The sequence below is a fragment of the Monodelphis domestica genome, chromosome 8 (genome assembly GCF_027887165.1).
Source record: "Monodelphis domestica isolate mMonDom1 chromosome 8, mMonDom1.pri, whole genome shotgun sequence".
NCBI lineage: Eukaryota > Metazoa > Chordata > Mammalia > Didelphimorphia > Didelphidae > Monodelphis > Monodelphis domestica.
Window position 1 is genome coordinate 50,945,601 of NC_077234.1, and position 22,660 is coordinate 50,968,260.

Below are 22,660 nucleotides of genomic sequence, written 5' to 3' on the forward strand. Positions count from 1 at the left end.
ATTGTCCCGGATCATTGCATTGCTGCTAGTAAGTAGCAAAGTTGGTTATGTTTGATAATGCCAAAATGTTTCCGTTTCTGTGTACAATGTTTTCTTGGTTCTGCTCATTTTACTCCGCATCAATTCATGGGGGTCTTGCCAGTTATCCCAATAGTATTCTATCACCATCATATTCCACAATTTATTCAGCCATTCCCCAATTGAGAGACACCCCCCTCATTTTCCGATTTTTTTTTTGTCATCACAAAGGGAAGCAGCCATTTTCTTTTTTGATCCTGGATTTTCTTTTGACAGCATCCTTCACATTGCCTCTTCCTTGAGACTGTTTTTTTTGTAATGTGTTGCAGCCTATTGACACCCACACAATGCTGTCCTTGGGGTGATCTTCAACCTCAATTCTATTCTCTATAGAGTATTTTGTAAATTATAACCATGTATCATCACAAGAAAAATATTGATATTAGAGATGTGTATCTTTGTTAGTCTCATGCAAGAAGAAAATTAGTTTCAGAACTAAATTCACTTTAAATGAGTGACTATACAGTAACACACTCTAAAACATTTTTGTCCCATAAATATACCTAAGTGGAATAAAAAGGGGTAGGATGAGGGGATTCTCTCATGAAGAACAAAGATACAAATCCCTTTTGGCAAAGGAAACAATTTTAATTTCTTGAAATCATTAAAAAGGAAATGTGTTAGATGTGTTAAAGTCAACATGCAAATAGCACCTGGAAGTCATATCTAAGAGCAAAATGTAAATATACATTATTCTTTAGATTCTTTTTTTTACTTCTGTCTCCCTGTGTATGAAATTGTGAAATCCTCTGGAAATTAAAATGCTCCATAACTTGATGAAATGGCTATAAGGTTGCAGAATAATGTACTTCTGTGGCATTGTTAACATGATTTTTAGCATAGTTTAACAATAGAGTTTAATTTTGGCTTCAAAGAACATTGTTTTTAATTTCTAATTTTTTTCTGCTTATACTTCACAATAGATAATTACAAGTGTAATCATTATTGGTCATTGGCCATTAATTTGTTTCAGCGTATGTACCTCAGTGGGCAGTAATTACTGCACAGCCTTCAATAAGATATCATTAACAAAATGAGAAGACCAGAGAAAATATGTTAATTACTGTAAGTGCTCCATTGGTTTCTCCCTGGAATAAACAAGTCTAACAATTAAGATCACACATACTTTTTGCCAGATGATATTATGCAGTGCAAAAAAGGGGGGGGAGGAAAGAAAGGAAGAAAGAAAGAAAAGAAAAAAGTCTATAAGTCTCTGCTACATAATTTGAAGAAAAAAGCATTGGGGGGGTTAATATAAGATTTTTTCTTTTAAATTCATATCAGCAAATCTAATGAACCAAGCAGAGATAGCAGCCTTGCTCTAAGTAGTAATTTCATAAAGGCTCATTGTTAATAATGAAGGATTAAATTAATTGGCTGCTACGTTAAATTCTAATTAAGATGAGAAATTCCTGAAAATTATGGAAATGTTTTAATATTTTTGAAACTATTTGTGGAGCAAGTTAAATTGATTTCCTATTAGTTCAGCAATAAATATCCTAAAGAATGTTTCCAAAGTCCCATTTCTTTGCTGGTAAGGTATTATTCTGACTGCTAACATTGATGTCCAATACCAGTGGGTGATTCTCAATTCCAAGAATACTTTAACACAGTATTGACTCTGCCACATTTCTAACCTTGAAGCACAAGCTTAAAAAAGTGCATCAGATTCTTGTTGCTCTGAATTTTAATCTGTACTGGAAATCCCTCCATCCCCGTATTTGGGAGAACGTTTCAACATTTGCTTGCTGCTCCTTCCAATGTGTTTTCATTTTCATTCATTCAGGTCTCCCTTGCTTCCAAGTTTATCATACATCTCAGAAGCAAAGCCTACCGTTCATTCTTTTCTTTCATTGCCTGAGCAATTCTCTTTTTTCTTTTTACACCCATTCTTCACCTGTTTCAGGCCTTTCCATTCACCTTTCCCAATGCTCAAGATGTACTCATCCAACCCAGGATTTCAAGCCTGTTCAGAAAATTATCTCCAATGGCTCTGAGCTTAATCAAGAGTCCTATACTCTTGGCTGAATAGTTCCTTCTTAGATCTGACCACTTCTGCTTGCTGTTAGCACCCCAGTTCCAGATAACTTGGGTGTTTCTTGACATTCTCTTCAGGGTGATTCAAGTCCTTTAAATTCTCCACAGACCAAGTTTTTTTAAGATCTCTTCAGACATGGCTCTGATGACCATTCTTTTTTAAATGTGTAAGACTGGCCATCCAGATGTAAGAGTTTAAATTATGCATAAAATAATGAAGTGCTTCAAATCATTAGTGTCGACCATTATTTGTTTGTATTTGATAATTTCCAGAATGTTTAGGGAATAAGTATACATTTTATGTTTAATACAAATAAAATAATAAATAAAAATATATTAACATTAGTGAGGCATATACATTGTTGATGTTCAGTTATTTTCAATCTTGTCTAACTCTTTATGACCTCATTTGGGGTTTTCTTGGCAAAGATGCTGTAGTAGTTTGTCATTTCCTTCCCTAGCTCATTGTACAGATGCTGAAACTGAGGCAAACCATTGTTTCCCAGTGACCCATGGCTAATGTCTGAGGTCAGAGCTGAACTGAAGAAGAGTTTTCCTGACTCCACACCCAGAACTCTATCCACTGAGCCACCTAGATGGATCCAATGTATATATATATATATATATATATATATATATATATATATATATATATATATATATATATACTTATGTTTTAAAGAGCACTCTGGTTGATTTTATTAACATTAAAAACTCCTAGTAAGGAAACTCCCTCCACAAATGTCGATCAATGCCTGTTCATCACTTTATAAACTTTATAGGGCTGCCTGGGCCACTGGAAAAAACCATGACCCAGACTTACCCAGAGTTCCAAAGTCAATATGTCAGAGGCATGATTTGAACTGAGGTTTTCCTTGTTCCAAAGCCAGGCTTTTTTCCCACTAGGTAACCCTAATTCTTTAGAACAAAATCTTCTGAAGACTTTTTTATAATAATCATTGCCCTGATAAGTGATAAACCAACATAATCATGGTGTTCTCTATACACTACCTATCTGTATGCCTTGTATGTGGGTCCCTTCAATCAAGAGATGCATTAAGATGAATAGCCAGGCAATTTTCTACAGTTGGACCTAGTTCATTATGGGCCATTCAGAACCATACAAATCTTCAGCCCACTTTGAGAAATTATTTATTTTATTCTAAATATAAAGCAACCTCTAACTTGAATTAAACACAATTAAGAAAAACCTTCTAAGGAAGAAAAAATGCAGTGTGATGCAGTGGGGAGAAAATACTGGGTCTGGAGTAAGATTATATGGAATTGAATTCTAGTTCTTCCACTTACCACCTGTACAACTTTAGCAAATGACAACCTCTGAACCTCAGTTTTTTTCATCTGTAATAACAATTGACCTCATTTGGGTTCAAAAATTTGCAAAGTGCTTTAGTTTTGTCTCATGCATGCCTCAGAATTATCCTTTGAGCTAGGTACTATAACACTTACTTTTTACAGCTAGGCACACTGAAGCATAGATGGATTAAATCACTGGCCCATAGTTACCTAGTTTCTAAGTGTCAAAGACTGGATTCAAACTCAGCAATTCCTGACTCTAAATTCAGCACTCCAGCCATTATGCCATTCTGCTTCAGGAAAACGGGTGTAAAATAAGGACACTGAATGGTGGACCTTTGACTTCCTTTCCATTCTATAGTTATCACCCTAGGAAGTGAGAGAGCTTCTGAAATAATTTAGAATTTGTGAACTCAGGATTCATCATTAGGATGACCAACTAGTTTCCCACTTCGATAAATCTTCATCATCATTATCTTTGTTGTTGCTATTAATGGCATCATCATTGTTATCATCTTATATTTGATAGAATTCAATAGAAATGGAAAAAATTCCAAGAGCTAGGGACAAGGTGATACCCCCGACTCCTCTTATGTTTAAAGGTCAGTAAACTAATGCCCAGTTTCACCAAAGGATAGCTTTTTGTAGGTGAATAAAAAGCATTCTGATATTAGCTAGTTTGTGATTTTGTAAAAGTTAGAATTTTATACTCACCAAATCAAACAAAGATTTTCATATCATTACAGAAAGTACCCATGAGATGTCACTGATTCAATTTATACTACTGCTATTGTTTTTCTTCTTATTTTTATCTTTTATTTTGGTGGGGGTCCAACAGGAATGGTCCAAAGGAAAATAGCGATTGATCTTGTTACTTCACAGTTCAGAGCCAATAGCCCTTATGGTTTGAACACTTGGATACTCTTTGGAATTGGAGAGTACCAATTTGATTACTCGTATATTACTTGGACACAGTCACACCTATCTGCAACTGGATGTGTTTCTGCACCTGTGTAGTGATATGGGAAAATTTAACTAGGATAATGGATAGGGTTAAGGAAAATTTGATTCATGACCTGTCTCTGACACATAGATGTGTGACCATAAATATTAATTTATGTTCTCAATACCCCAGTCAACTCTTGCACCTTCCTAGTTAAAGAGGAATCGCTCATCTTAGGGGTGGAATCAGAAGCAGTTTCTGAAGTTGGCACTCCCCATTTCAATGAAATAGTAGGAAAATTTAAGATTTTGCAAACTCTCTTACAAATATCCTAAAAATAATCCTAAGAGTAGAGGCTATTATCCCCATTTTTAATTATCAGGAAACTAAAGCACAGAGAGGTTATGATGCCCAGGGTCACACAGCTAATAAGTCTCTGAAGCTAGATTTGAACTCAGGTCCATCTGACTCCAGGTCCACTAACCATTATGAAGCTTAGCTGCCTATATCGATCAAAGGTCTAGTATATAAAAAAATAATATGCAAGCTTATAAATTCTCATTTATACAGGTCACAAAAACACAACTGTGGTTTCCTCTGAATGATCATTCTAGGCAATTATAAGATGTCCCAAAAGTGTTGGTGTAACTTTAAGATTTAAGAATTTAAAACAAGATGTGGCATAAGGTACAAATTCTTACTTTAATTTACAGATTATTTCTGTTATGATATAACAAATATCATCTTAATGATGTTGACAAACATATGTTCTCTGATTTATCAACAGGGCAAAAACCTAAAACCAGGAGTAACACTATAATTTTTGTAATAAAATTTTAAAATTCCAAAATGTAATATTAGAATGTGAGAAGGAAAGTTAGTCTAGAAAAAAAGATGATAGAAGATGATATTCCGTGAATAAGTGGGAGAGTAGTTTTGTGGAATATGGTAGACATTATTGGATGTAATCCTTGTTTCTACTGGGATTTCTTTTTAAAGTTTTCTTTTCACCAGGAAGAGCTCAGTGGGGAGGAAGAAAGAGACAGGGATAGAATTAAGGGGAAATTGCTGTGGTATAAAAACATAAAGCCTAAATATTATAAATCATCTAAATAAATCATCTAACATCAAAGCATCAGTGTGGTCCCAAAATGTTTACTGAATATTTATAAGATTACACTCACTATGTATTACGATTATAGAATTATAAGGATCATATGATAGTTATTAGAAGGATTTTTTAAAGATGATGTTTAAGATACGGAATACAACTGAAAAAGCTTATGGGAAATCCCAATTTTATCCACCATCTTCCCATGAGTTTTTAACCTAAACATAGGAAAAGGTCTAAAAATGGGTTTTCTTCAGTTTCTTCTGGTCATAGGCAGATCCACCTTTCACTGACATCAGGATGGTGGTTATTAACCTAGGACCCACCATGCCTTTTCCAAATGAATCCATTTTATTTTTAGAGCTAACCCAATATTCAGAGGCCATCCTGAATATTTATTTTCCAGAAAGTCTGTCATAGACTAGACCTACAAGGTTTACATCAAGTACCTTATGTTCTATATGAAAAGTCTTCTGATCTGATCTATTTTTAGTCATTTGTCATTTGTAAGAATTGTTTCATTCTTTGTATTGTATTGGCTATCTCAGTGCTGGCCAAATACCTAGAAAATAATTGTTATTTCATATAGTTTTTTTTTCCTTTATCTTCTGTCTTAGAATTGATCCTAAGTATCAGTTCCAAGGCAGAAGAACATAAGGGCTAGGCATGTGGAATTCAGTTTCTTGCCTAGGGTCATATAGCTGGGAAATTTCTGAATCCAGATTTGAACCCAAGACTTCCCATCTCTAGGTCTGGCTCTCTATTCACTGAGCCGTCTAGCTCCATTCATATATTCTTGATTCCTTCTTTAATTTATGCTCAATTTGTTTGTCCAAACAACTCTTGATTCCACAAGATGTCAAAGTATGTTAAAAATGTAAATACATTTATTTCCATGTGTTTATTTGTTTGTTACACTAAAATATTTAGTTATCTCCTTCCCTTCTTCCCCTTCCCATGATAGAGAAGGCACCTTTGGCTACATATGTATACATATATATATATGTATATATATATATATATTTATATAAAAACACACAGACATATATACTTTATATATCTACATGTAAAATTCTCATGTACATTTCTATGTATCAGTTCTTTCTCTGTGATTTTTCTTCAATTTTCTTCAATATTTCTGTTCTAACATATAATAAATCTTTAAAAGTAGCTTGTCTTCAAACCATACCTTTTCCTACCCCTGAAGCCACATAATAATGGAAAACACCTGTTTGGCTGTCAGACAAGGAACAGATACTTCCTTGTGATGCTCCAAAGTCCAGAAGTGATCATTGCATGAGAAAGGAGAAAAATCTGTATTCTGAAAGACAAAATATTTTAAATCTATAAGTTTTTTAAGGATCAGCTAGTCTAAAGGTATCAAACTCAAGTAAAAACAGATCCCCCTGAGGATGATATATTAACTTAGAAAACCACAAATTACCATTATCAATGCTATATTTCATTTTTACTTATTTTGTTACACATTAAAACCCTTACCTTCCATCTTAGAGTCAATACCATGTATGGTTCCAAGGCAGAAAATCAGCAATGTCAAGGGAATGGGGGCTAAGTGACTTCCTGAGGTCCCATAGCTAGAAAGTGTCTGAGCCCAAATTTGAATGCAGGGTCTCCCATCTCTAGGCCTGACTCTCAATCCACTGAGCCACCTATATGTCTCCAGCTCCCCCCAAAATTGTATTTTAATCTAGCTGGAGGCAATCAGGATTTGGGGATCCCAATCCCTTGGGTATATATTCGACACTTCTAATAGTCAAACTTCCAAATTTTACAAAGGAGCCCCAGGTGTCACCCAGAAAATTCACGGATGAGGCAGGATTAGAACCCCAGGGTCCTGAATCCCAGTCTATTGCCTTTTCTGTTGCATCACATTGCTTCAATCTCTTCATCTTTATCCCAAACCCCAATTCCGCCATAATAGAATGAAAGGGTAAACACAAAGGAGTGTAAGATGATAAGAGGGGACGGAGGGCCCACCCAGAGAAGCTACCTATCTTGTGTTGGGATTACAACGACAACAACAGCAACAATAATGTGTTGGCAGATTTTTTTAACTGAGAAAAAAAAAGAAGAGATGGATGTCCAATTTAACTCCCTGACACCATAAACAGAGAAAAACACCCTAGGCAACAATAAATAACCTGGAAGATGGTATTTGTGATCCATAAAAATAAGATTCTCAAACTTAGCACAGTAAATTTCAGCAAGTCTTCCATTTCTCTTGGCTACGCAGAGCCTCTCTTGTGTAATAAAAGGGAATCCAAATTAATTCCTTCTTGATCCAGCTTCCAGAATAGGTTTACCTTACTTGGTACAGGAACATTCTTTAAGAATGGGATGTTGGGAGCTGCTTTTTAAAGCATTTTGCCTTGTGTAATGCCGTTAACCAGGATATAAATTATCTACTTAACTGTAACTAATATAGAGTAAAAGCTATTACTTGGTGCTAAAAGTCCATTTCCACTCCTTAAATATTGAACAAATTAAATACCATCCGACGCTATCCTTTCTGACATCTCCACACTTGAATGGATCATCTTGACTAAACATGTCAGAACTGACAAATCTTTAGCTCTTAAAATGACTTTTAACTCCATTTTTAAGCCCTCTGACATAACAGTCAAAACTCTGTTAATGTGATTTACAGTTAAATTAAACATAAAAACATCATTAAAATAATGAAGAAAATGTTATGAACTAAAGCCAGACCCTGTAACAGTCCTTTAAGCACCCTTCTTTTGGCCCGCGGAATCTAAGCATGATAGCCCAAATGTTCTTCTTTGGAGCATCAGACTTAAAGCTGCATGACCTGTCCATTTTGGCTGCAAAAGGGATTTTAGCTTGTGTGCAAAAAAAAAAAAATCTAGGTTTATAGGAAAGATTATTTTGTAGAAGTTTCTCACTTGAAAAGCAATGAGAATGAGAATAAAAAAATAAAAAGGTTGGGGAAAGGGGGCAAAAATGGTTTTCTCATTCCATACATGTTAAGACCACCAGGAAGTCAGAAAAAAATCAAAGGGCTAAGTGGATTGCAAGTTGATCTGGCAACCAAGAAGGTTAAGGCCATCTTAAGTGGCACTAAGAATGAACACACAACGGCCAGGAATAAGAAGATCACAGTGCCCTCAATATTCTGCCCTAATTGGAGCACATCTAGAATATTGTATTTCTTTCTTGGCACCACATTTCAGGAAAGATATTAATAAAATGGAAAGTACCCAGAATAAGAAAGTGAACCGGCATAGTGAGAAGCCTAAAAGTCTTGTGTCTGAGGATCTATTGAAGTAACTGAGGGGTTACAACCTGGAAAAAAGACTTTGAGGAGGCAAGATAATGGCTTATCAATTATTTGAAGAGCTGCCATTAGGAAAAAAGATGAGACTTATTCTATATGATCCCAGAGGACAGAACTGCAAAGCTGAAAAGCAATGAAACTAGGAATGAAGAGAAAACTTTCTAACTAAGCTCTCCCCCCAAAATTAAAATAGTTCATATCAGGAGACAACAAGATTGCTCTCATTCAAGGTCTTACTGATTTGGTATAGTCTTTATAGAATTAGAGAATTTTAGAGTTGGAAGTGAACTCAATAGTCATCTAATCAAGCTCATTTAGAAAAGGAATCCCCACTATATGATATAGTGAATAGTCATTCAGCCTCTATTTTAAAGTCTTCAAGTAGAAGGTAAGGGAACCCACTGGGTCCCAGGATAGTCCATTCTACTTTGTGACAGCTCAATTTTTAGGAAGTTTCCTTGTTCCAAACCTAAGTTTTACTCTTTTCAACTTCTTCCCAACATTCATGGTTGAACCCTCTGGAAACAACCAGAATTCATTTTCTGCATGCATAGCCATTAAATATTTGAAGAAAGGCATTATATTCTGCTTCTTGCAGTCTTACCTTCTTCAGGCTGTTGCTTTAGCCTGTCCTCTTATGACATGAACTCAAGATGCTTCACCATCCTGATTTCCTTCTTAAGGATACTCTCCAGCTTAAACATCTCTCTTACACAGCATCCTTTTTAAGCTGTAAAAAGACAGAACACAATATACCATATATCTGACCACATTTTTTCATTTACTAAAATATTTCATTGAAGTACCTTCCAACATTGAGACTCTGTGACTTATGAGGGAAGAAAAATATCTGCAAAGCACTGAAATTAGGTATTAGTTTATGAAAAATGTCCTTGGACCAGGCAAATCTGCACGATTCCATCAATTCCTTTTGGGGAGAGTTCATCATATAAATGGTACTCAGAATCTTCCCCCCTTTGGAAAAGAAGAAATGGAAACTGTAAAGATTAAATTATATCTCTAATAATAAAAATACTATATTTTATGAGGTTTGTTAAGGATCATTAGAAATCAAGGAATAAAGAGGATACAAAATAAAAACCAGTCTATGGCTGGTTAGCCATTTCAGCTATCCCCACCTTACCACCGTCACTGCTGATGCTACATCATGCAAGAAGAGAGGACAGGGTAGTTGTTACTGCCAGTTAAATACCAATAACATGATCTCACCAATGTGGAGACACAAGAGAAATTATGGGGAATTCTGGGAAACACCAAGGACTTCTGGGGAATGAAGTCTAAGGTTCAAAATCTCCATTTATACAAAATAAATCATGTCTAAAGATGCTTCTGATTCTCAAATTATGAGATCCTAATTTTTTTTTAGTTAGGTAGATGTAAGATTGATAGTAACTCAGAAGTCCTTTTAATAACACTACAACAGTAATGGTGAACCCTTTAGAGATGGAGTGCCAAGCCTCCTCACCCCCAGGCCAAGTGTATGCCCCCCAGAGACCATATGCCATGCCTTCCCCCCCCCAACAAGTTGTGGTTGCACCCTGCTCCACCATTTACCCCACACAGGGGAGAGAAGGAAGCACTCCCATTGGACTGCTGGGTAGAGAGGCAAGTGATGTGAAAAAATGTCATCAGGCACTATGGAAAGGAGAAAGGGAGCAGCTCCACCTGAGTCTCTCTGCCTTTCCAGTAATGAACTCTGGGAGGGGGGAGGGGGAGGGGGTCTGCATGCTCACAGAGAGTGCTCTGTGTGCCATTTTTGACCCGTGCCATAGATTTGCCATCATTGCTCTATAGTATTATCAATGATGCTCACATATATATATATATATATATATATATATATATATATATATATATATATCCCAATATCTTGGGATATAAACCAGAGAATGTGAATGTACAACTGCCAAGTTACCTCAGCAAAATCATAACCAATAAGTAGGTCCATGGATCTGGATCTTGAAAGAAATCAGGTAATTAGCCTCAAATAAATTCAACTGTGGTTATCATCAGCTCATATAGTTATGGATAGAAGGCACCTTAAAGGCCAGTCTAACTTGTTCATCTGGGAGATAAGGAAATTGGGACCCAAAAGTTTAAGTAATTTGCCAATAATCATATAGGGAACAAGTGAATGAGTTATATTCTCATTTGTTGGGTTTCTGAGAAATCTATATTTCTGGGAAGATCTTTGAAGGAATACTTGAATAAAATGTAGCATTTCCTTAGCCTGCTGATATAGAGAACATTAGCAGCTTTGTATAGAAATTGGTATAATGGATATCAAAAGTAAGTCAAAACTGAATTCATTGTATAGGAGAAATCATATTTCTTGCTTTCTGAAATAATAATGGAGGGGATGAAGGAAGGGAGAGAATTTGGTACTGAAAATATATATTTTAACCTGAAAATGTAGGACAAACAAATGTATACAGATTTAGTGCCTTTGGGGAAGTATTTTTGAAGTAAAAATCTAAATATCTCCAAGATCCACAATAGCAGGCGTTTGTGAAAGACAGAAGGTGACCATCTTGTGTATTTTATTTTTAAAGTATATATATATATATATATGTATATATGTATATGTATATGTATGGCTCTTACAATAATGATAAATATGGAAGTCTTTTGTGTAATAATAAAAATTAAATTAAATATAAATATATCATTAAAATGAGCTTGCAAACTCTCTTATGATCATAGGTTGGTTTGTTTGATAAAACTCATCTGGGTAAATTCAAGGAAATTAGTCCTATCCACTTACCCCCAGGACCAGTTTTAATGCCTCAAATGAATTTTCCATTAGGTTTGGTCACACAGAGTTCAGAGCTCAGCTCTCATTAAAGGTTCTGAATTTGTACCTACAATTCTTTCAGAAAAGTGAGTCTCAAATTGTTGTGATTTTCCTCTGTAAAATGCTCCAGATCTCTACTTGGACAGATGTACAGCTTTGTGCTTAAGAGACCAGACATAAAGATTAATTATGAAAGTCAACATATGGTAGATGATGGATTACTTAATTTGTCATATATGATATCAGAATTATCAAGCCGACAGTCTGTCTGCTGGGCTGTTTCATTTGCTCATTCTTCCATGCTTAAAATCCTGGCTCCACTGAATTCAACAATTCAATAAACATTTATTAAGCACCAACTCTAAACAGAGTATTAGACAGATTAAAAGCAAATAGACACAGCTTTTACTTTAAGGAATCTGACAGTCTACTAAGGCATGAAAGGGGGAAAATTGCAAGGGATAGAATGTAACATGTACACAATAATACAAGATATCATGTGAGAGGAGTAAAGGAGAGATACAGAATGCTCTAGGCATATTTGAAGAAAAATGAAATTCTTTCAACTGGTGCTTTGGCTCAGAATAATGGATTCTCAATCAGAACACCTACATTTAACACCTACCTTTACAGCAACCCACCTGCTTGGCCTTGCACAAATCACCTCACTCTCTAGGTCTCTATTCCCCCTTCTAAAAAATTAAAGGATTGGACTAGAAGGTCCCCAAGGTATTTTCTAACTTTAAATTTGTACATCTTATGGAACTTTCAAAAATCTCCCTTTGAGATCTGATCTACTCATATGATTACACCAAAAAAAGGAGATAATATATGTTAGGATCTCTGCAAAACTTAAATCTCTATATAATTGTTAGCTATTATTATGACCCTGCATAGCCTACTAGAGATGCTAACAGATTCCTGTGTTTCGATAGCTGAAGTATCCCATCTTCTATTTTTTTCTCAACTTCTAGAAACACTTGGTAGGGCAAATGGAGATCTCAGGCTCCTGAGATAATTTTAATATCTAAGGATCTTCTTTTGACATTATTCCAAAAGGTATTTTTTCCTCTTCCTTTCCTTCTACTCTCTCCCCTCACCTCTAGTCCCATTTTCATCTCCTCTTACTACTAACAAAACTACCATTTGGCTACTCAGGATCACCATCCTCCCTTTAACAAAAGCCCAAAAGAACCAATCCTAGAACCTCCTAAAAGTTGGTCTGGGCCAAACAGAAAGGAACCTTTGTTCTATTCCCCCATTGAAACAGGAACTCTCTTCTCCACAGACCATTCTTGAGCATCTGGCTGGTTCTTTCATGACTACTTTGCCAAGCCCAACACAAACCAAGTTGGTTAAGCTTAGCCTATCCTGAACCTTGAGTACAGAAACCAAATGCATGCTCCTCTGCTTATAGCATTCCCTCAACTGGAGCACCAGGAGGACTTCCTCATTGGAGAAAGTGCAGGGAATGTGAAGCAATTTGCAAGAGTGGCAGCTCGTGTCTGGTAAAGAGCATGGCACATACTCCTAAGAATAAATTGCTGATTTTTAATGGCTTAAAAATTCACAGGAGAACCCAGATTGTGTGAGAATCTGGCTACATATAGCAGCACATCATTAATCCTCTCTGGAGAGCTATTCACATCTAGGTACACCTTGGCTTTGAACCAAGCCATATATGATATGTTTGTCAGTTGAGGGATGTGAAGCATGTGAAGGCTTTCTCCAGTAGAATAGATGGATGGATGGATGGATGGATGGATGGATGGATGGATGGATAAATGGATGGATGGGTGGATGAGAACAATTGGTTCCAATGGTCATGAACACAAGTGAAGCAGGGTCTGTAGAGTTTGTGGACATCAAAGACACCAGAATCACTCACTGTATCATCAGTCATCATAACTTTTGTCTTGCCATTGGACTTCAATGCCCCTGGAAGAGAGAGGGGGATGATGACTTTGCACAGCTCTGCCTCATTTAAATCCAATCATGTGCTAGTCAAGACATCACCTCATGATGTCATTGGTCTCTTCAAAAATAAAGGACAAACAACAATATGGTATGAATCAAGACTAAGTTATAAAGTCCTCCCTCCCCATCTCATGCATCCTCAAAAAGATGAACATGTAGCATCACTACTAACAAACTACAACTTCAATGTTCACACAGCTGACAGCAGAGCATTTTCTAAAGACACTTTGGATGGAAATAGGCCTTAATCAATGGTACATGTAAAACCCAGTGGAATTGTTCATTGGCTATGGGAGAGGGGAAAGAGGAGGGGAGGGAAAGAACATGAATCATGGAATCATGGAAAAAATTTCTAAATTAAATACATGTTTTAAAAAATAAAAACACTTTGGGTAATTTTGTCCATTTCTAGTTACTGAGCCCAGGTCTGATTTGGAAGGGCCCCCAAACTCTATACATCTGATCCTATAATCTCAGCCTGGCTAAAGATTACCAGTCTTTTTCACTGTGCCCTTCCTGATGGATAGACTATCAGTCCAAAAAGAGAAATAAACCAAAAACCTTGATTTCTATTGCTTCATTTTCTTTCAAGTACATCCAAAGTGAAGTTTTTCTTTGTGCAAGGTATGCAGTTTTATCCATCCTTTTCAGTGTTAGAGACCAATAAAAATGTTCAAAAACAAATAAACTAACATTTTTATCCTATATTTTAAGGGAATAAAATGCTATATGTCTATACTGAGGAAAAAATACACTTAGATGAGTCAATACAAATATTACTTTAAAAGAAAATTTGTTCAATTCATTCATCGCTTGAATATACTCCTTTTAACACCATATTTCCCAAATATATATGTACATATATATATATAAAACTTTAATTTTCTGTTGCTATCTTTTCACCCTTTTTGCAAGTTCTTAAAAGAGCATAATTCTTGGAAGAATTTAGGAGAAATTTGGAGAAGGGAGATTGTTTTTATGTGTTTTGTATGTAAATAAGTTAAACATTAGAGATGATTTCTTTAAAATAAATGATTAACCTAGGATTTGAGCAATTCATTGTACATGGCAGAATCCCTGTTTGCACAGGTCCATGTACTCTCATCAGGCTGAGATTTCCTGGGCATGTCACAAATCCTACTTATCAAATTTTCTTGATTATAGATACTTGTCTTGCTTCACCATTAAATATCAAGAACATCTCTTGGAATGAATGATTCACACATAATGGCTCCATTAACATTTTGATGGTTGCAAACCACTATCATGCCCTCAGATCATTCACAATGTGAAGGACAGATTTTTCCCAAATCTGAGATGCAGTGTGATTATCTCAATCAACAATAAATAATTCTACATCAGTTTGGACATAAGCAAAGATTTCTAAATATTTTGATATGTGAGCAGTTTAACTTGAGTTTAGACTGAACCCCAAATCTAATTGGGCTAGAGCTTCACTAACATTTCACTATGTCACAAAGATCTGATAAAACTTGTAGCTAAAATAGAAATTGTATTTTAATTGTGAAATCAAAAATGAGATTTTCGCCCTGATGGAAAAGTGTGTAAGCATATCACACACAGATCCTCTCCTTCCTCCTTGACAATGATAAATCTCAGAGGTATTGAGAAAAGAAACATTTGTCTGCATTATTTTGGGCCCTCCTGTGATTTGTGGAAAAGTTTTGTTTTTAATTAAAGTGTATTCTATAACAGTAGCTCTTTCCCACTTTATGATTCCAAGGAAGCATATGGAAATATCAACTTTGAGATGTTACTGATTTATTTTGATGTTGTAGCATTTTGCTCTTGTGTAAACATTTCTCGTGGCATGAATATGGATAGTTTTGAGTCTTTGAAGAGTTCATTACTAAAGGTAGCATATGGTTTTGACTCCTGAACCATGAGGGAAATGAGAATACCCAGTTTGCCAAATAGTCAATCGTAAACAGTTGGTACACCCCTAAGCGAAAGACAAAAATAATTACTGTATCTTTTTTTAAGTAGCCAGCTCATTTTTAGTCTCTTTCTTATTTTGTCTTCATTTTTTTATTTTCTGATTTAGTGTTTTCCTGCAAGGTTCGTGGAAGTTGACTAAATAGATCCTCTAGGCCAGCAGCAACCTGATTCTGATAGCACAGATGTCTCCATGGAATCCAATAATAAACCAACTCATGTCCCTACCTATATTATACCCAAGCCTATATTGAGACATCCCATTGTTTCTCAGTACATTCTTTCAGAATCATTTTAAATGCTTTCATGGTTTATACGATATGTTACAGTCAGGGTACCACAGCAGATTTACTATATGAACTCTGAAACTTCTTTTTAATTATTAAATTCAAGTTGTACATCTGACTAAGTCAAGCTATACCACCATGGACAAGGAATTTGATCTCTAAGTTTCCCAGCCAACTCCCTAAGACTACATAATTTACGAGCTGACCATCTGTACTTGTGATGGAAGTTTCCATGCACAGTGTGCTCAACATTAAAGAAATCGCAATTCCTTCCCATCCTTACCCTACAAAAAAAGTGTAATTTGGGGCTCTAAAAATGCTGAATTTATAATGACAATATATCATTATAGCACTTTAAGGTATATAAAAAGACGTTCTGACAACAATCCTCAGGGAGGTAATAATAATAAAAACTAACATTTACATAATGCCTACTATGTGCCAGGCACTATTCCAACCCTTAAGTATTTTAATCTCATTTTATCCTCACAACAACCTTTAGAAGTAGTTGCTATTATTATTCCCATTTTAAAGATGAGGAAATTGAGGCAAATGGAGGTTTGTTTGTTTGTTTGTTTTTAGTGTCTTTCCCAGGTCATATAACTAGTGTCAAAGCAAATACGTGATTTAAAAGATTTTAAACACTCTGAAATCCAAAACTAGGAAGTGCATGTTTCCTATTTGACATAAAAAATTACAAATGCAAAATAATAAACCAAGAAATAAAGTATGTAATAAGAATTGCAACAAAATGTGTCTGTTTTCCTCCCTTCTCCTCCTACCCATAGGAGAAAGAATTGTCAAAGTTTCAATTTTCTAAATTGGTTTAAATGATTCCGTCCTGAGCATAAGAAGGATTTAGTGATTTTCCTTTCTATTGCAAGTGTCTAAGATTCAATAACAAGGAATTGATTCTAAAGTTACAAGTTCATTCTTCCAACACAGAAATAATGTAACTTGATTTCACCCATTGATTTCACCAAGTTATCAACTAGAATTAACTCAATCTTTTTTTCTTCCAATTACATGCAATAACAATTTTCTTTTTTTTTAAGTAGCATTGTATGAACTCATTCCAAAAGGGAGAAAAAACTTAGAAAGGAAATCAGAAGTTTTACATATATGCTTTCACGCAAAAATAGAGACACCCGGGAGTCAGTTGTTGGCCTTTTAATTATTTAACAAAATATATTTGTAGAATATGTTACTAGCCTTTTTTAACGTAATTAGCAAGGCATCGCACATGATGAACTTGGGAAAATCTGACTGAAATTTTCATTTTAAAAACACATTCTAGGGGTACCTAGATAGCACTTTGGATAGAGTGGTAGGCCTGAATTTGGGAGGACCTGGGTTCAAACCTGATCTTGGACGCTTCCTACCTGTTCCCATTTGCCTATCTCTTATCCTCCTGTTTTTGAGTTGTTACTAGGACAGAAAGTAAGGGTTTAAAAAAAAACACTTATACTTTGTCATCTCTTCCTTCTTTGAAGACTATCAGTATCTGTGAGAAGTCTCTTGGAAATAGATGTCTTTCTATCTCATTTGACATTCTCAATTTAAACCAAAATACATTAAGACTAAATTTAGCTCATCCTTCTATGTTTCTAAACTCATCCCACTCCAAAGCCAATACATGTCAGATACTGGGCTGAAAAGTGGCTCCTAAAAGGAAGCAATCCAATGACCATACATAGTTTTGGGGAAGTCTAGGATTAGAGTCAAAAAATCATCCTATGGTGGAGATTATCTACCACAAAACACAGATGATAGGTTCTACAAGTAACTGGAAGATTTGAATTCTGGACCCTAATTTGCTACTAACTCCCTCTAAATTTGGGCAAACCATTTGACTTACTTGGCCCTCAGATTTCTCCACCAAAAAAAGGGGGGAAGTTGGTTTTCATTATTCCTAAAGTCCTTCACAATCCCAAATTCCTTCATTTTCTTCATTTTACAGATGAGTAAACTAAGACCCTAAAAAGTCAAGTGATTTTTCTAGTTTCACTTATGGCTCAGCAGTTTCAGAAATTGCTTATCAATAGCACTTACTCAATTTACACAGATTTCTCCCTTTTTTGTTATCTGTTCTGCTATATCAAAGGAAAGATGAATGCTCAAAATTCCTCATTACTCCCCAAAACCTAAGAAGCTATCTTGGTTTTTGCTTTAGACTATTCTTGATCAAAATTTTAACAGGCATCACCAGTGTTAGCATCAAGTATTTATTTACCATCAAGAGCAAATAGGTAGATAAATGGAGAGACAGTCAGAGCTAAAGATGAGTTCTGGGTTCAAATCTGACCTTAGACATCCCTGGTCACTTAGCCCCAATTGTCTAGCCCTTAAAGCTCTTCTTCCATGGAACCAATATTTAGTATCAATTCAAAGACAGAAGGTAAAGTATTTATTTACCATCTCATATATTCAAAATGGGCTGCTAGATAGTACAATGGATTGAGTGCCAGACCTATGGTCAGAAAGACTTGTCTTCCTGAATTCAAATCAGACCTCACATACTTACTAACTATTTGAACCTGGGAAAGTCACTTAACCCTGTCTGCCTCAGTTTCCTCATCTGTCAAATGAGCTGGAGGAAGAAATGGCAAACCACTCCAGTATCTTCCAAGAAAGCCCCAAATGGGGTCATGAAGAGTCAAAAATGACTGAAAACAACTAATCAATAAAACAATTGGTAGGCACTGAGAGGGGGTTGAGAGAATAGAAGATGTTCCTCTCTGCCCTCATAAAACTTCCAACCTAGTGAGAGAAAGTGGATGCTAATACATGAAAAATTACCTGGCAACAAGATAATTATTATGTATTATGAAATGCCCCATTGTTGTGTTTGGCTTAGAGGAAGAGAATGCTATGGACCAGATCTGAGCTAAATCTACAAGGATGGGTACAGATGTAAAATGAGGGGCTGGGATGGGAGAAGGATATGAAGAAAAGGCATTCCAAGCAGAAAAGGAGGATGTACAGAATGAAAAGTAATGGGGGAAGGGTTGGGGTTTTGGCTGAAATATAAAAACTAGCTTGGGACTTTGAATGGAAGATTAGGGAGATAGGCTTCATCCTGCAAATCAATAGGGAGTCATAGAGATTAAGAAGGAGAGTAGCGTGAGAGAGTAAACCTTGATCAATAAGACAAGAAATCTCTGTTCTACTTCTAGACTTGCCATCATCCAGTTGTTTGGTTTTGGACAAATAATTTTATGTCTCTGGGCCTTGGTTTCCTCTTCACAAGTGTCTTAACCCTATTTGCCTTGCTTTCCTCATCTGTAAAATGGGCTAAAGGAGAAAATAGCAAACCATTCCAGTGTCTTTGCCAAGAAAACCCCGAATCATGAAGAGGAGTCAGACGTGACTGAAAAATAACTAAACAACCTTATCTTAAGAGGGAGTATGGTGTAGTGGACAGAAAGTCCTGACTTTGGAGTCAGAAAGATTTATGTTCCACCTGGGACACACACTGGTTTTTACTTAAATTCTCAGTAACTCAGTAAGACTCATAAGCTGCTAATTATGTATTGAGCTTCAGTAGGAAAGAGTTTCTTCAGTAGAATTTTTCCATACTGATCAAATCACTGATCTAGTCCATAAGATAAATAAGTAAATACATAAATAAATAAAATTCATCTTTATGATTGATGAACTCTACGACCTTTTCCAACTTTAGAATAGTTCATTTCTGAAATATCTAAAATCACCATTGTATCTCAGGAAAATTTAAGGTATATTTGGTCATTTTTCTGATTCTTCATGACTCCATTTGGGATTTTCTTGGCAAAGATACTGGAGTGGTTTGCTGTTTCTTTTCCCACTCATTTACAGGTGTGAGGAACCTAGGCAAATATGGTTAAGTGACTTGTCCAGGGTCATACAACTAGGCAGTAACTAAGGCTGAATTTGAACTTAGGTCCTCCTAAATGCTCTGTTACACCACCCAGCTGCCCCTATCACAGCTGGATGGATTATAAATACTGTATTTACTTTTTAAATATTTTGTTAGAATGGTTTTTTTGTTTCTTTTCCTCTGAAGAAACCATCAATGTAATACAGTGAAGAGAATACAGGATTTGGATTCTCAGAATCTAGGTTTGAACCACAACTTTATGGATTATTCCCTGTGTGATCATGGCTAAATCACTTAGCCTCTCCAGATGCTTCTTTTTCACATCGTTTTGAGAGTAAGAGGATTGAAGTAGATTATTGTTCATGTCCATTCTAGCTCTACATTTGGGTATGTTGAACTAAATCTGAGAAGATAAGGTAAAGGAATAAAAGAAAAATCTAGATTCAAAAAATCTAAAATTAGTAGTTTCAAAGTCAAAAAGACAAGGCAAAAAAGTCACTGAATGTATCCCATATATTGAAGGTTACTATATATATGTTTATATATAAATGCAATATAGAGTTGCTGCATTCAAGGAGTCCATAATCTTACTCCGGACATAAGACTCGCATAAGATAATTATAAAACAATGAGATTAAAATAGAAACACTATTAAACAGTAGAACTATAAATATGTAAACGTTATAAAAAACAATTAAATTCAAATGGGACAATAAGTAGAATTTATTGAATGGAAGCCATGAGCAGGGAGTTGTACTAGACATCGCAAAGGATGAATGGACAGGCTTCCATTGGCCCCCCATGATCAACAGGATATCTGTAGACAGTTATGGAGTCCTCTAGGCTCAGGATGCCACGGCCCCACAGAGTCAGGCTCTAAAGGGAGAATGCTGATGTTTCTAGTTTAAGCCACTTTTTCCAACATTCCACTTGCTAATTATGGAATGTCATTTTGGAAGGCCTCTGATTATCTCCTATTGGAATGAAAGGGAAAACGTCCTTGGAGCAATGGAGCAGGAGAATATCAGCCCCAAATGAAGGGCTTCGTGAAAAACGTTCTGTCTCATACTTGGAGTACTTAAGCCTATGAGTAGTTTGCATTTCCATATTAGAATTCTGTAACTTCTTTCTCAATCCAACCCAAACTGGGAAATCTGGACTAGCTCTGATCATAGAATACATTACAAATATAAAAATCTGCATGTCAAAATGATATTATACATTAATGAAAGTTGCTACATAATTTATTAACTTTATAAGAATGCTTGAATAAGATGTATCATTTAATAATGGAACAGTAGATAAACATTATATTTATTTTTCCATTCCCTTTGTTCAATTATTCAATTGAAGTTTATTTGTATAATATATGTCAAATTCACTTACAAAGAGCTAATTTTCCCCACCAGAAAAAAGAAACACATTAATGGTGATGCATTCTTGTTCTGACCATGATAAAAATTAAAAATAATAGCTCACTATGCAGCCCAGATTGAGGCATTCTAGAAAAAGACATTTGTTCACAAGGCAAATTTCACTTTTTTTTTTTGCATTGTGAAGGTAAAAGAATTAAACTCTATTTGAAATTTTTAAAAGGGAACAAAGGATTCATTGTCATGACACACTGTATTTCTACCTTCATTCAAAGCTGTAGAATCACTAAGAGAGTAGACAGTACTATACAGGGGAAAATGCTAAAATTGGAGCCAGAAATCCAAGGTGCAAATCCAGACTCTGCTCCTGATTACCTGTGTGACTTTTGGTCAAATCACTTTGCTCTGAGGCTTCACTCTTCTCACTGATAAAATCAAGGGACCTGGGGCACCTAGAAGGTCCAATGGGTAAAGTACCAGGCCTGCAGTCTAGAGAATCTGAGTTCAAATATAACCTCAGACACTTCCTAGCTGTGTGACCCTGGGGAAGTCCCTTAACACCAACTATCTAGCCCTTGCTTCTCTTCTGTCTTAGAACTGATACTAAAGATGATACTTATACTAACGAACAGATACTAAAGATGGTAACTGATACTAAAGAACTGATACTGATACTAAAGATGATACTTATACTAAAGAACAGATACTAAAGATGGTAACTGATACTAAAGAACTGATACTGATACTAAAGATGATACTTATACTAAAGAACAGATACTAAAAATGAGGGTTTAAAAAATAAAATAAAAGGACTAAATTACTAAAATGGCTTTGTATATAGCACTGAGCTTATAGTAAGGAAGACCTGAGTTCAAATTCTGCCTCAGATACTTCTTAGTTCTAAGACGTTGGGCAAAGTCACTGAACTCAGCCTCAGTTTCCTTTTCTGTAAAGTGAAGGAGTTATATTCAGTGGCCTCTAAGATAACTTTTCACTCTAATTCTATTACCTTTATGTGTCTGATTAAATTGGCACAATAAGAAATTAACTGATAATCTTTTGTTTAAATCACAGGTACATTTTGAGGTCTTACCTAGTAGGATAAGACATCTAAGTCAGGATTAGAATAGGGTATCCTTTGCTAGGAGAGACTCGTTCCACTGAAGCCTTGTTCCATGACTTTATCATGGGATGAAAAGGGCAGTTAAACTCAAGCTTTGGCATCAGGTCCTGTCAAGAAAAGGCAGCAATTCTGTCATTTGAGGACCAGCCTGGCTCATCCAATGAGACTCAGCAACAAGGAATATTCTTTTCCATGGCAACTAGCAAAACCATTTTCCTAGTTTTGGAGGTTGCAGCAACCTGCTTTGGGGACACAGCCCTCTAGGACATTTCTCCACTTCTTTAAAGTCCTAGGACTGACTGTCCCTCAGAGACTCAGAGGTCTCTGCCCTGAGTGAAAGGAGGAGAGCTGGTCAAAAGCTACAGGCAATCTTTTCATGGATTCCATGACTGCACTGAGAAGGCCAATTTCACAACTGAGGCCAAAGTCTTCTAGAAGCATCTGCTATGGCCTTCACACCTCAGTGGCAGC